Below are 16,462 nucleotides of genomic sequence, written 5' to 3' on the forward strand. Positions count from 1 at the left end.
TGTGCTGGACCTTATCTAGCCCTGATGAGAGGAAGACTTTTCCTCTTATAAAGCCACTTATTTTCTTTGCTCGTGGAAAGATTTTAAACCAAGTTTTACATCCTTTGTTCTTCACATTTCTGTCCTGCTATCAGGAGCTAAAACTTGCAGTGACATTCACCATCTCTGGCGCCCCAATCCAGCAGGGAGCAGGAGAAGGAATAAAATACGTCTGAAGTGTTCAGGGTGCAATCAAAAACCACTGCTGTTGTAGCAAGTGAGGTCAGGCTATGACAGCCCTGCATATGGGTTCTACATCAACTCTATATACCCTCCATTAAGGCTTGGAGATTCTTGTTCTGATAAGTTTAAATCATGGCAATTTATTACCAGAATGGTGACAGCATTTCTCTACAACACTGTGAGGAATTTGTCCTCTGTCACACTGAGGCACACCAATACAATCCAGTTCCCTCTTAAGCCTGTAAGCCATTAGGAAAGCCCCAAAAAAGTCTATGCCTTTGAGACTCTGTGCTGTCTATAATATCTCCTGCTATTCTCATACATAACGCATGATATGCACATTTACAGCTGTAATTAAATATAGTACAGTGTAAAGTCCTGCCAAAAGGTGATAACGAAGGATCAGGATGGATGTGAGTAAAGATATTAATAAAAATAATGAAAACACTGTTTTTAAAGCTTCTTTCTTTCTCCACTGAACTGTATATATATGCACACACCAGAAAATTTATACTTCTTTCTGTTAGTACAAAGAGCAAAGCAATGGAGGTATTGATGAAAGGTGTATAGAAAAATTCTAAATAAAAATTAGCATGTTTGTTATAAGGGACTAGCAAAAAGCAGAGGCAGTAGGTCATTTTAAGAAGACATCATATCTTTTTAAGGGTTTTCTGGGCCTGAAAGCCAGTGATAGCATGGGATGACTCACTCAGGAGACACTTTGCAGTGTTCTGGTACTTAGTCACTTCTATACCACTGACTGTTCCAGGGAACGTGAAAGGGATCCTTGAGGTGTCTTGCTAGCTAGAGAGGCACTGTCAGTAGAGCTAGCTGAAAAGCTTAAAGAACAGAGATATAAGTATTAGCCTGTGTGCAAGTTGTATAAACTCTTACTAAAGTCTGTGAAGTCAGTGAAGTTTTTCCAGTCAAAGGAATTTTGAAAACTGTTCAGATCAGTAAATGCTATAGCTCTTACCTATTTCAGCCTCTATGGCAAGACATAAAAAGCATGTTTCCAAACTTATAATCTCAGATTTTTTTTCCCTAGTCTTTTAAATAGTTTTGTTAGCGTTTCCTGCCTTCTCCTCCTCAATTTATCTAGCATCCTTCCTATTCTCTATGTCCTTTTTTGGAGAGAAATAATATTTTAATAAGAACCGTCCACTGGAGAAAGAAGAAAGATGTTAAGATACATTTTTTTTTTTTTACTCTATGCTTACTTTCTGGATGGCTGGTCTAAGACAGCAAAGATCAGCAAATATAGCTGAATTTTGAGTGCACAGCATCAGTGTCAAATGATACTTATATGCTTGCTTCCAACAGGGAGTAAAGATTCTTTACTAAATATGTTGTTAGCTGTTTGAGACAATGATACACTGGCACAAATAGAAAGCTTCATGCTGAAATCAATCTATTCATACTCCTTAAAGGTTTATTATGATTTATGAACATAACTTGCTTCTTTAAAATTTAATACAGAAGACATCACAGAAAGACAACTTTTCAGTTTATCTATGTAACTTTTCTAATTAGACTATTTTTAGCAAAATAATGCTGAGTTAACAACATCAATATTCATAAATGTGTCTCTGTATTGCCTTTTCTGCTAGGTGGAAAAATAGCAAGAAAAACAATTCCTGAAGATGTTAAATGTTCTTCTCAGACTTTTTTAAACACTATATATTTTGAGTACTCAACTTCACATTGAAAAACTTCCTTCAGTTATTGTTTTTAAAAGCTAAAAATTTGAAAATAGAAAAAATAAACTCCAAGCATTAGTTTTATTTACAGAGAATTGAAAAAAAAAATACTTGTTGCACTTAAATCCCGTATCATTGGCTTTGCTTTCTTTCATTCTGTTTTCATGACTGGGGTGTATTGATCTTTTTCTAGGTCTGTGTCAGCCTCAGTTCAGCCAGAGACCCAGATCAGTTTTTCTGGGCTTGTCCTTTCACCTAATAGCTCATGTTAATACTAGAAGGTCAGGTGCCTTTTTATTTCATGACCTAAGGACCTAGCTTAATTCAGTATGTTCTGCCCCAAACTTGATTCATGACCAGATTTAGCATTTAGGATTTTATTATTTTTTTTCAGGCATGAAAATGGAAAGCAAGAAAGAACAGGTACAGTGGACTAGCTACTAGGCATCAAGTAGAATGAGAGCAAAGATCATGAATCTGGTGTCTTTTTATAACTGTTTGATTATTCATCCTAATTGTGTCACATTTTGTTACTATATTCTTCCAAGTTTTTGTCATATTGTTTAAATTCCTCTTCCACACCTTAAGCATGAAGTGAAACATCTGTCTCTATTAAAAATCGTGCACTCAATGCATATATGAGGACTTCTGTAATGTTACAGAACATATATGGGCACTTAGTAGTCTGTTCCTTCTTAATATGTAATTTTCTTTCCATTGCTGGAATACGTAGGATCAAAAGCACCCGGTGTTGATCAGGTCAGGTTCAGATGGCCACACATTCAAGTGATCCACACATCCATCAGTTAGCATTAACTGCACAGGTTAGAAAGCCCCTTTTCCAGTAAGCTGCACCATCACACAAAATCACCACTCAGGTTTGAATTAGTTGTAGTGTTTTTTAATTCTTTTTTTTCAAGACACCATCATCCTGCTTAACATGGAGTAGAATTTGAGAGAAAAGAAAGATATTGTAATTATAAGATAAATAAAGATAGATTCTAAATCATAAAACTTATTTCAGTAACTAACTGATCTCACTTTTGGCTGAAACTGCACTGATAACAATGGAAATATGAAAAGATATTCACGGAGCCGTGATTGTGGAAGTAAGTTCTCCATCAGACTTCTTGGTTTTCCAAACTCCAATCAACAAATACCTTCCACCACACATTGCCATCAGACAACATCCATGTTCTTGTCTTTTTCCATTTCACTGACTGAATTCACTGTCCATCTATTTTCAGATTTCATCTGAAAAACATTGTTTTCTCCCCTACCACTTCTCCCCTTCATAACTATTATAATCTGAAATATAAGCTTTTGATAGGGAAAAGTGTTTATGTGAGAAACTCATTCATGCAAACAATACAAATTGTAGTGACACTTACCTGAGGCCAGGAACGTGTAGATGCACTTATCTATTAAAACCCATTGTTTCGTTTAATTAATACTTTGAAGAGAGAGGATTCCTGCTCAAAATCATGTCTTTGTGAACTTGCAACAAAAATTATTTTAAAATGCATGTTTAGAAAATTACATTCTCTAGTTAACTGGCAGATGAATGCTACTGCAGCTGAACTCATGGCAGATTCAGTGCTAGCAGCCACCTCTCAGAAGTTCAAAGTGGGTAGGAGGGCTCCTTTCTTCAGAAGGACAGTTGCTTTCTTCAGAACAAAGGGGTTTATGCTGCCTTTCAGTATGGCAAAAAAAGAGTGGCAGGAATCAAGAAAACTATCTCAACCTTTCTTCAATGTCTTCTGAAAGACAAAAGTGCAGTCCATGCCCTGCTAGGACCCCATTTCTGCATACAAAGGCAGATGGGAACCACTAAGTGTCCCTGTCCAAGCGACAAAAACTTTCCTATATTCAGCTTTGCCATCTATTCTTTCAACTGCAGGCATTATCAAAGAAAGGAAATCATATAATTACCTACTGCTCCTCAAAAACTTTTATAATTGAGATACAGACCTAGCATTTCAAGTTTTTCTGAATGTCTGTGCAGTGAAGATCACAATATTCAACCAATTCACAAAAATGTAATGAAGAATAGTTATATTATGATTTTTTTTTTAGACTCACTTACAGCATACGCTTTTCTTTAAAATTAAATTTATATGTTGGGTCAGTGGCAGATTTCAGTATCTTAGTAAACCATGTAAATGGTGGTTATAATATTGCTTCCTACATTACCACACATACATGAGAACTCACATGAGAGTATTAGAAATTGTCAGCACAATGAAAAGTATTTCTCTAAACCTGTGGACTGGCCAAAAAAATATCATGTGAAATATTTTCTCAACTAGAAAATATAAGGTCTTATTAAAATGTTTGAATGGGAAATGTAAAACTTAGAATTCATTTCAAGTCGATATTTGATCTTTTCTTCTTCTTGACCTCTGCCATATTTGGAGAAAATTATAATTTTGGAATTTCCACACTTCACACTTTGACTTCTATTCTGTTACTGAACAACATTTCCCCTGATAAACTGCTGCTGTTCCCTTTTATGATGTTGTTAGACCCTGGGATATAGCCAAATAATTTTTAGCTTATTTTCTGAAAAGAAAAAGTTTTATGATAAAAAACATCTGTCAAAGTAATAGAACTTCCTACAGAAGAAATTCCATTTTTCCATTGGCTTTACCACCCACAGTAAATTCGAGAGTGTTCTTCCATTCTTATCTTCCCTGCCTGCTCCAGGACACCTAATGTTATATCATGTGTCTGTTCTCCTGGTACTTTGATTTTTTTTCCACCACTAAAGATAACTTTGTCCAATTGTGTTGCTCTAAAAATGTCAGAAATATCTTTAGCATTTTGACAGAAATCATGCTCTAGAACTGAGTTTATTGTTGCTAGCTTTGATTCAGTTTGAAGCTGGCCTGGCTGTCTTACACTTTTCAGCATCCAAGAAACAAACACTGGGCTGTGTTACATGAACAGTTGTTACACCTAATGAAAAGATACGAAAAATCATATAAAGAAGAAATGCAAATTCGATGAATAGTGAAATAATGTCTATAATAAGACATGATGACCTCTGGGGAGTGATTGTTGTTCTTTTGGATAATATTCTACAGTCACTGGGAACTGGAAAACAAAATTGACTTACAGGTAAGGACGCTGCACATAGATATTTTTACTGTTTTATTAGGAACCTAGAATTGTTCCTATGGAATCAATGGAGAGACAGAGGAACAGAGAAGGAGCCTGGAGAGTGAAGACAAATACATATGCATAAACTGTAGGTTTAAACATCTGTACCAAACATAGTCACTGTATACCTTTATTACAAACCCTTAAGAGAAATGAATGCTTAATCTCTCAGTAAAAGAATCAGCTAGAACAAATGAGAGGACTCAGTCTGTCATTGCCTTTTTTCTTCCTATGGACTATAAAGGCAAGTAACAGTTGCAGATATCTCCACAGGGCTAGATCAATTTGTCTCTCTTTTCCCCATTACATCTTTTCCCATAAAAGAAGACACTGGTTGATAAACTAATCCCCTGTTTAGTACCCAACTCTTTGTGTTGCAAACTGATACAGAGCACTTCAATATCCATCTTCTTTATGCCATTTGCAGCTGTGCAAGGGGTTGTGTTGGGGAGTGCACGGGCCATCAACATTCTGTTCTACAATATGGTGTAAGGATATGTTCAATATTATTTTGAATTCACAAGCATCAACCAAAGAAGATGTCTTTGATTCCCATTGGAAAGTCTTTTCTTGAAAATAAGGTTGAGATGACAGAACATAGTGTACCTGCAGCACTAAAAGCGAAGTTGGTCGTAGGCATAAATGCAGGTATCTGCATTATATCTGGGGTTGTTAATCCTGGAGAAGAGGAGGCTGAGGGGAGACCTCATTGCTCTCTATAACTACCTGAAAGGAGGTTGTAGAGAGGAGGGTGCTGGCCTCTTCTCCCAAGTGACAGGGGACAGGACAAGAGGGAATGGCCTCAAGCTCCGCCAGGGGAGATTTAGGCTGGACATTAGGAAAAAATTTTTCACAGAAAGGGTCATTGGGCACTGGCAGAGGCTGCCCAGGGAGGTGGTTGAGTCACCTTCCCTGGAGGTGTTTAAGGCACGGGTGGACGAGGTGCTAAGGGGCATATTTTAGTGTTTGATAGGAATGGTTGGACTCAATGATCCAGTGGGTCTCTTCCAACCTGGTTATTCTATGATTCTATGATTCTGTGATTCTATGATCTATACCTTTAGTAGTAACTGAAACGGCTCTATGGAAATGGTCAAGGTCAAAGCTATATAAATGAAAAAAGCAATGCAACTTGTTAAACATCTCTTGTTCATCACTTCTTCCATATCTGGCTACAGTCAGTAAGAGAGGCAAACTGATGGATAGGTGCAGTTATCCTGTGCCTGGAACCTGACAAGGAGCTTTAAGTTACCTTATTTCATGTAATTGCACATCTTTGGCAATAAAGGTGAAACTGCAAAAAATAGGCCATAAATACCCTTTTCAGATGGTATTCTTACTCTTTTAGTTTCACAGCATACTTTGCATAGACAGATACAGTTACAGATTCAGTGCCATACAAACTACAGTAACGTTAGTTCCAAATAAGGACAAATAGCTTTCTGAGCCAGTGCTTTCTGAATAAAAGGAAGTATTTCCATTGAATTAATAGATGCTGGACTATATCTTAAATCTACAGTGACTTTGGCCATAGAAATTTGTCAGTGTCAAAGACTTTTGGGGAAAGTTAAAAGTCTGAAGTAGTAAATTAAGCTATAATATCACCTGAACCTTAGAATCTGCTGGAGTGGTGGCAAAGATTATTAAAACAATTATCTTCCTGAAATTACAGTTTTGACTAACTCAAAACTATCTTCAGGCTTGAAACTGGATCTGCTAAATGTTTTAAGTTAAAATGTGCTAAAAATTTTCAATCAAGCGCACCAAATTGAGAAGGCAAATGATTGCTGCACTGGCAGAGGAAAACTAAACCTGAATGCAGGACAATAGTGATTAAAGTCATTTTCAGGACACAGTTTCATGCACATCTTCCAAAAGATCATCCTTGGCAATCGCAGTTTATTCTGGTAGTCTGAGCTAGTTCACCCTAGTGAGTTGTCATAACATTCACGCTGTATAAATGTTTAAAGAATAAATGAGATGAGGAGGAAACTATTATGTTGTCTCAGCAGTCTGCTTATAAGCAGCCCTTTCTTGGTGACCAACAGTGAAGACTGAGTGTGGGGTGTTGTTTTGAGTTTCTTTTGTTTTTCAGGGTTTTTTCTGCTGCCACAAAGTCTGGTAGTATGGGGAAAATGCAGATCGCTGCAGGATTGTTGCTTGGCTTAGTCAGAAGCAAAATATGCAATAGAAAACACCATAAAAGACTCCTCTAAAGAGAAAAGGTGGCATAATTTTATATTTTTCAGACCTTACTGTCATATAGGCCTTCTTTATCACTTATCATAAGATAGAACACAAGGACAGATTGGAGATTTAGCTTGATACTGACTGGTTTTAGGCATCCTCAGAGAATATTTGTTGTCCCATAAACTGTCTGAAAATCCAGATTTAGTAAATACATTGCAACATGTGTTTGCATTCACAGAAACTCACCCAGATCAACCTGGTGGCATGTAAATTTGAAATTACGCTGTACTGACTGGAACTTAGACTTCTTGCTGGGGGAAAGCTGCCTAGATCAGGAGATTTCTATGGCTGTATAAGAAAGTTTTCTTTTTTATCTTTTCTTTGGAAGCTGAAGTGTCCATTAGCATTTTTTTATTCTCTGTGTGTTCAGAGGCTTAAGCATTATTCTAAACTGAAGTATTAATAACTCTTAGCACTTTCCTTTTTTCTCCTGATTTCTGTGTGGCTCTGATAAAGAAAGAACCTTACAAAAATCATAAAAGTTTTTTTCTGGCTTTGGTGATTATGGCTATTCCTAGTTTATGGATTTCCATTTTACCTTAAAAATAATCAAAAAACTCTGGCTGACATGCAGGTATAACTTGCTGTCTTCCAGAAAGGTCATTAGCAGCAGAAAAAGGACTCTGACTACTATGTCTCAAGACATCATTCTTCACACTTTTGTCTTAAAAGGTTGAAGTCTGCTAGCTAAAGCTATAATAGATTCTTCTTCAACTTCTCTCTGCAAGCAAGCAACCACGAGAGGGAGATGGTGCATCACCCAGGGTAGGGGTGGTTGTACAGGAGTTCTGGAGCTGCTGCAACACTGTGGGTTTTTTGGAGAGAGGGAAATATCGGGTGTATACCAAGAATTCATTTGCAGCCTTCAATACTCCACATAAAAAAAGAGTGGTGTTTTTCACAAGGAAGCTGCATTGCAAACATCGACTCATTTAATTCTCAAAACACTTGAGACAAGGCTGTAGAGAAGTGGTGCTAGTAACTTAAATATTTGACTGAATAAAGGCATCAATAAGACCAACAAGCAGGAACTCTGGATCTTAATCTTGTGTCCTTATTTTCCTTTCTGACCCTTTTATAGTTTTGTTTTCTTGCCACATGATATTCATTTGATGCTAGAAAAAGAAGACATTACAGAGCTGCCCATGTTTCTGAACAAAGTAATTCAGAAAGACAAGTGACTGATTACAACTGCGCGGTGCCCTGAACCTCTACTGGTACTGAGACCTGAGGGAAATTCTGCCCCTCTCCTCTTTCTACTGAACTTGTTGTCTGTGTTAAAAATCTCTCATTTCCTTCTGACACAAGTGTGAGAAGCCAAGGGCAAGATAGAATAGGTGATGACATTTATTGAAAAGATGCAAGGAGTATGCAAAGTGTTTGCTGGAGTTTGAATTACCAGCAATTTAACACATCTTTCTTGCAAATCATCAAACAATCTGAAATAACTCACTTGCAGCCTTGTAGAAAGAAACCTTTAATCAAATGTTCTTCTCAGCAAATGACTATGACCTTGTTTGTGGTTAAAGTTTGTTTAAAACGTAAAGAGGTAAAGAAAATCTTTGCCATTTGTTGTGATTTTATTGCTGCAGTGTATATAGGTACTTATGCACTGAACTACAGTTTTTGAGGGTATTTTCTTCCCAGGGATTCATTAAGTACTCCTTCTTAAAATGTTCCACATGCTTGACGCATTATAGCAGCTAAATAGAGTATGCAGTGAAATTCAAAGTCATACACCCTGGGAGACAACTTCAATTTAACAAAAGGCAGGGCCAAGGAACAGAAAGATTCAACGAAGGGTAAAAGTGAGAAGTTAACACACATAATTAATTAATTTCTGCAATCTGCTTATTATATCTACTCAAGTACACTAAAGCAATTGTGGGAGGTAAAGATTTTAAAGGATAAGGGAGAGACATTTCTCACCTCCTTTGCTAGCAAAGAAGAAAGTCCTCAATTAATGTCATCTGAATAATGGAGGAGCTGCATTTTAGCACACACTCCAGGGCTGGGCTAAGAGGGTGAGTCAGTTCTGAAAACGGACAAACAAAAAAGAGGCTTCTGGCATTTCTATGGGTCTGGTTTTAATTGTGTTAGGGAAGTCCTCAGTGATACTGTAGGAAGCCACATTTAATAAGCTGTTATGATTAGCCTGTTTCTTCCAGGTTTTAAGATTATCTGGACCAGATTCACATCATATTTTTTTCTAGCAGAGAGCTAAAGTCACTTTCCAGCTGAAGCAAATGGTATAAAAACTAAAACTAAGGCAGAGATAAATGACTTCTCTGATTTCATGTATTCAGCACTTGAGATGGTAGCAAACCTGACAAATTTATCTATTCAGGCAGTGTCTCTTTTCCATGAACCGTGTTAAATTTTTTTATATAGGGAGAGACACAGTCTGACTATAATTTTTTACTGTAAGACTATTTGGAATCAGTCATGGACTAGGAATGCAGTGTTTTACCCACAGTACAAATGGAAAACAAGGAGTTGATCCCTGTATTTAAGAATTCACATCCCCATTACATACTCATCTAAACCAACTGCAGTTTACTTTGGTTAGATGTCACAGAAGTCAGCCGCCTCTTCTCTTTTTCCTGTCCTGAAGGGAAATATCATTTATTAGGGGGCAAAATATACATCAGTATGAAACATTCATGAACTTCGCCTTTCATGAAAAATACAAAATCTTTTACCATTTTTCTTCCAGAAATACTTGATTTTCATGTTCTTTCTTGCAGTTTTAGCATCTGTAGAACTATTGCAGACATTCAGGTTCCCTCTGAAACAAGGATATAGGGTTGACTCGTGGGTTGAAGGTTCCACACAGCCTGCGTGCAGACACAGGTAGCACATGGATGCACTGGGGCGGGTACCTCCAACCCACCCTTCTCCTTGGGTCTGAAAAAGAGTTGATTACAAGGGTGATCAGGAAATGTTTCCAGGTCTCCTTGCTCTTCTAAGTGCTCTATGGAGGGATCTGGGCTGGCTGGAATAGCAGGGACAGGGAGGTACATAACAGAAGATGGGCTAATTTTTACTACCTCTCCAGTAAATGTAATCAGCTAAAATGCTACTGATAAAATCTATTTGTTTGAAGCTAGCTTATTATTTTTACATTACTCTGAAGTGTAATCATACTCTGTGGACAGAAATCATCCTTCCACACAAATATGAGTGCCTAGTGTAAGCAGCTTGTTTTGGTGCTGGCTGCAGTCAAAAAGCAACAACACACATTTACAGAAGGCAGCTCACTCTAGCGGAAATGAAAGTCTGAAATAGTTGGGATGAGGACTTTGAGGGCTGTCTTTGGCTGGACATCTTACTTTTATACAAACTTTATTAAATGAGAGGTCTTCTACTCTAAGAAACCTCCTTGAAAGACTGGTGATCTTCCTCCTCAGACAAGACCAGTTCTAATAGTGCTGACCATAGCTGTTTTGAGGTTGTCATATTAGCTTAAATATTGTAATGCTAAGAAGAGCTAGTAACAACATGGAAGGACAATATTTATTGAAGTAGTTTATGGAAAGTAGGAAACTTCAGGTGTTTTCTGTGGGTTTCAAGCTTTAATGTTCATGGTTGATACATTTTACTAGAAGCTTTGACGTCTAGCAGTCAGCTATCCAGCTACCTGTTTACAGATGTAGTTAAGAAGAAGGGCAGAAAAACTTGTATATTAACATGACTCTGAAATTCAAAGTTTTAAAGAAAAATATGAGGATATCTCCTGGATTTCAAGCAAGGCCAACATTACATTATATGATTAGAGGGATATGGAGAATTTTCTTGGATGTTTCTGTTCTCTGTGTTAAACCAAAATCGATCAATGACCTGCCTGCAGACACAGAGTATGTGTCAAGCTATTCAATCCAGCTGTGTTGTCTATTTCAGAATTGTTCAAAAGGTCTTGATCCTGACAAGAAACTTCCTTTTGTATATATCTGCAAAATTAATGCGAAATTTCTGCTGAACTCGGAGGCTCTCAGAAGGCAGGGAACCAGCATTGGACATTGATGAGAACTGAAAGTTAGATGGGTGAGGAACACTGCCAGCCTATCTCCTGTCCTGGTAATGAATCACAAAACATGTTTCTTACTGCATATGACCTTTGTTATAATGTGAAACACTTCATTTTTTTTAATTGCTTTTGCATTGAGGGCATCCTGCAGCAAGCAGTACTATGAAAACATCAGCAGCTACAAGCTAAATTTCCAGTTCTGTATGGGCATTAGGCATGATAGCATTACCTGAAACAGGTAGCCTAAAAAGCTATTCTACTAAGATCAAAAGAAGTATTTGCTTATTGCAGACAAAAAACATTGCACCTATTATGACTATGTCAGGAAAAAGGGGACTTTAAGGTCACTATTCCACCATTGCTGTATTTTCTCCGAAGCGTGATGCATTTTCCACCACTATCCAGCCTCGGTTTAACTATCCAACATGACAGGACTCAAGTCTACTTGCTTTCTCATTGCTCTAACAATTTACTTGGAGAGCCAATGCATAGGCCCAGCACAGCTTTTGTTGTTAGGTTGATATGACCTTCAAACACACAAATGTCAGAATTTTATTGCATTTGACTTACCTCCTTTCTTTTCTTTCCTCCAAGGATTAGGTGTTGAAGCTGCTTTTAGGAATAAGGATTTAGGTCTTGATCGGAAGGAAAACATCCATAGACTTCAACAGATTAAGTCATCATCTTGTACCTGTTTTTTTTGTTGCCTGACAGTTAAAAAGTTGATGTGAAATATCTTAGTGAGGCAAAGATTGGAGGAAAGAGAAAATCAGTTTCTCTTTAGGTCTGAAGCAAGAATATATGTTGTAATAGAACAGGGAAAAGACAGAAGTGATGGAATTCATATTTTCTTTACTATCAAGATTGATGCTACAGAGATCCACCTAAAGGTAAGTAAAACCTTGTATGTGTGCTTGCTTTCGTTTTTTTCCCTGAACTATAAGGAAACAACAATGGGAAAAAAAAAGTGAAGGGAAAATTCTGAAGACCATCAGGGCAGTGAATATATCTGTCACAAGAACAACTGAGGCTTGGTTTCTGCTGTCTTTTGCAGTCATTGGGGCAGGCAGGTGAAGTGACAGTCCCTCATGCTCACCTTGCAGACAGCTTGGCTCTGGCATGATGGATAGCTGGGCCATTTAGCAAGTCACAAGAAATTTCCATAGCACAGATGAGGAAAATGCAGACCTTTTTTTTAAAAAAAAGCCACACAAGGGAAAAAATATAATTTATCCAGGTGGGATGTATTTCTGAAGCATGATTTCTAATATCTGGCCTGAGCTGTGTTGCTAACCTTTCAAAGCAATATAAAAGAAAAGGCTATGCCCAAAGCACGTCATCTCTAAGGACTGGATTCTGAACACTTTTGTGCTTGGCGATATATTACAATTGGCTGGAAGCTCAATAAAGTCAAAGGGGCATCAGGACCAAGACATTATTTTTATATTTGACCTTTTCTGTTCACGCTGTCTTCCTCAGGCAATTTGTAGGCTTTGAGGTTAGAAGACTTTTGTCCTCATGGCATTTGGCTTGTTATAGTGCCTGAGGAGACAGACAACAGTCAATCTGTGTGGCAGAGGAGAGAATGATGGAGAGGAAAGAGAAACAGCTTGGAGAATGTTCCTCCTGAATCTCTGGATATAAGAAACACTTCTTTGGCCTCTTGTGAGACGAGCCCTTCACTTTCAGGTTGTTCACATATTACTGTCACACAGTTTCCTATGGTGGTAAGAAGCTAGACATGGTTGCCTATCCCTTCCTTATCTTCTGTCTCATATTTCTGTGTCTAAGTAGAAAGCTTTCCCTCCAGTCGTCCATCCAGATAGCCAGAGCAAGAGAGTCAAATTAATTGTTTGTGCAATAACAAAGAACGCAGGGTTGGTTTGGATTTACAGCTGAAACCCTCTTCTGACCCTTGCATTGTTTCAAACAGAAGTGCCATGTGGAAAGTAATACACACAAGTGCAATTATTCCCAGTCTCCTTTCCTATCTTTTCATAATGTATGAAAGTGTATTTTCAGCCCTTTACTACTATACAACAGGTAACAAATGTGACCCATAGTGAGCAATTGTTCTTCCTGGTCAGCTATGGAGAAGACAGAAAGGAGAACAAATATAACATATTGAAAGCATAAATAATTTATGTTTACATGCACAAATATAAATTCCAAATGACAGCTTTAAGTAGGGATCCCTCTTGCAAAAAACAACAAAGCATAAGATCCTGCAGTATGTTTGTGTTATTCTTCTAAGCTTATATTTAAATAACTAAATGACCACCTGGCCTTCAAAAATACTCAAGACTCAGCAGCTCTTAATGGTACTCACACCTATTGGTCTTTCTGTGGAATTTATCAGCGTTAAAAAAATCCCATACAACTGAATAAATAAAAAATGAAACATATTACCATAGTACCACCATGATTTGCTCCTATTTCCTGAACTCTTATTCTGTCACTTGCTTTCTTCAGAATACTTTCTGATTTCCAGCGTATGTTCCCGAAATTTGTTGTTGAAAAATGTTTTCTGTGTCAGAGATAAGCATCATTCTGTGTCTGCTGTAGATACCAAGTTGATCAAAACCAATATACTCTGTCCCACTAAAAAAAGGAAGTTCATAAAAAAGTGTTTCTATATGAAAAAAAAAAAAAAGGAAAAGAGATTAAATAGGAGTTTGCAGACTATCTTTCCAGGTGGTATCTGCAGTCTGCTTTTTAGTTTCAGATGTTTGCCTTAAGCCTGGGACAGTCACATCTTATTATGTGCTCTCAGTAGTGACCATCAGGGGCAGAGAACTCCAAAGCAATTCTGGTCTTTGGCTAATTATTGCCACAAGGAACACCTAGTTCTTGTGCCCTCTTCCACTTGTGCATGATTTAGCTTTCTGTAAATGTGCAGAAAAAAAAACTTGAGAAGGATGAGAAAAGTCTTGTTTATATTTTTCAAGAAGAAAATGTTTTCAAAACGTGGGGCCAGACCCAAGAAAATAACGAGCTCAGCGGGGCTCTAGCAAAGTCAGGATATGGTTGTCACAGGTATTGAAATATCCTGAAGTTCTTTTATTGCTGTCTTAGGGAGAGATAAAAGACAGTATTTATACCCACTCCCTACCTTCCTTAGTGCTATTGCTTCACAGCAACAGCTGCAAGGGGCTGTATGTCTAGACAGTGAACTAGGTTTACATGATCAGTTCTGAGACCCCATGTTGTCTCTCTGAACAAAGTCAAGCAAGTCACAATTAGCTGTCTGATTATAAATTATGTGTTGTCACACCCACTCTGCAGGAGCAGTGTCCAGAACAACTGGCATTAGAAAAGACCACCAGGATCCTTGGAAGAAACCTATAATTTTTGTGCCAAGGGTCGATAAGGATAGTAATAGGAGGGAACCTGAACTGTTGTGTTTCAATCCACATGCATTTGCAATAGAGTAAAGCAAGATTCATGGGAGCTGAGAGCTGAAGTTTTGAACCACGTCTCTGTTGTATGAGACAAGACACTTGTAAAATGTGTTTTCTAGACTTCATTTCTTTGTCCCCCTCTCTTTTCTCTTTCTTCCTTTCCATATCACCAGTTCACCTTCTGTTTCCCAGCTAATCTCTGCGAACATCCCCACATTCAGACTTGTACCTAATGCTATTTAATATATGGCTCATAGATCCGAAAATTATACATTGATCGAATGATGTGCTTGAAATGATGAGGAAAGAGCTACTTTTCTACATAGCTGGTTTTGTACACTGTTACTAGGACTCAATCTGTTGTGTCAATGGAAGAAGAAAAGAAAAGAAGTAGGAAAAAATGGTCCATTTTCCCCCTGGAATAAATTAAAGCAGTGAGATGAGAAACTGACTGATTGAAACTGAAAAAAGGTAACAATGTGGCATTTTGGTCACCCTGTGAATTTCCTGTCACACAATTACGGCAATGTGAAAAAGTCACATAGACTTAAGAACCTAATGGACCTATCAATGCAAGAAAAGTCTGTCTCTGGCTTTGACAGCTCTTCGTAGTCACAAAATCCCTGACATGCAGATGCCTGAAACTTGGGAACATGTTCTGGTAGAGTATTACTACACTTGTTCTGTTCTTTTAGTCTTTCTTAGGGATTCACTGAGCACTGTGGTCAAAGACAGCATCCTGAGCCCAGTGGAGAAGTGATGTGATCCACAGCTACTTTTAGAGAAAAAAAATCCTCACTATTTGGAAGGGGGGAGGTGCTTTCCAGGGTGGAAAGAAGGCATGTTATAGATATCTGTGATCTCTCTTTAACTGCTATCCATTGGCATTTTCCAGGTCTAGGGTGGAGCTTTTATATATGTTGTTCACATCTCTGGGTTTGCTCTTTGCTTGCAGACATATTGAGAAGTTACTTAGGAAAGAAGTTAATTTTCCAATTATTCATCAGCTTGTTTAATTTATTCTACACAACAAATTATGAAAATCACTGTTCTTCTTAGTAAGAACAAAAGTGGAATTTATTTTCCCCTCCCCCCCCCCCAAAATTATTACAATATGTAAATTTGAACTGGTAGGTTTGATTGGTTTTGTTTTCTGGGGCTTTTTAGCTTGATTTACCACCCAGATGGTATTAGTCAACCCAAATTTGTATTTTTCAAATAACAAAGGCTAAAGCATAATAGTAAATAAAAGCATTTATATCCCCAGTAATAGTGCAGTGGAAATGCAGCCCTCCAAGGAGTGCCTGCCAGTATTGATGTTCTGTAGGGGAAAACCTTGCTTCATCAAATGGAGATCCTGCCTCATAATTTTACTGGTCTCCTGTCTTTCTGATGTGATACAATAACACTGGTTTGGCCTCTGTTCTTCTTTTAAAGTAGCAGTGTCCCCCAAACCATGGAAGTAACAGTCCCTGAAGCCATGTGAATCTGTCTAGATTTACTTATGTAGCTTCAATGAAACACTATGCTTCTTATTTTCTGAATAATATATGGTAAAAAGAAATCAAACTTGAGAGAGAAGTACAGCAAAAATCAGTAGGTAGTCTGCAGGCATTATCTGCAGATATAAAAAAGTACTAGTTTGTGTAGCTAATAAAAAATATAAGCCAATAATAACCATCAAATATCCCTATGTCACT

The sequence above is a fragment of the Phaenicophaeus curvirostris genome, chromosome 4 (genome assembly GCF_032191515.1).
Source record: "Phaenicophaeus curvirostris isolate KB17595 chromosome 4, BPBGC_Pcur_1.0, whole genome shotgun sequence".
Classification (NCBI taxonomy): Eukaryota; Metazoa; Chordata; class Aves; order Cuculiformes; family Cuculidae; genus Phaenicophaeus; species Phaenicophaeus curvirostris.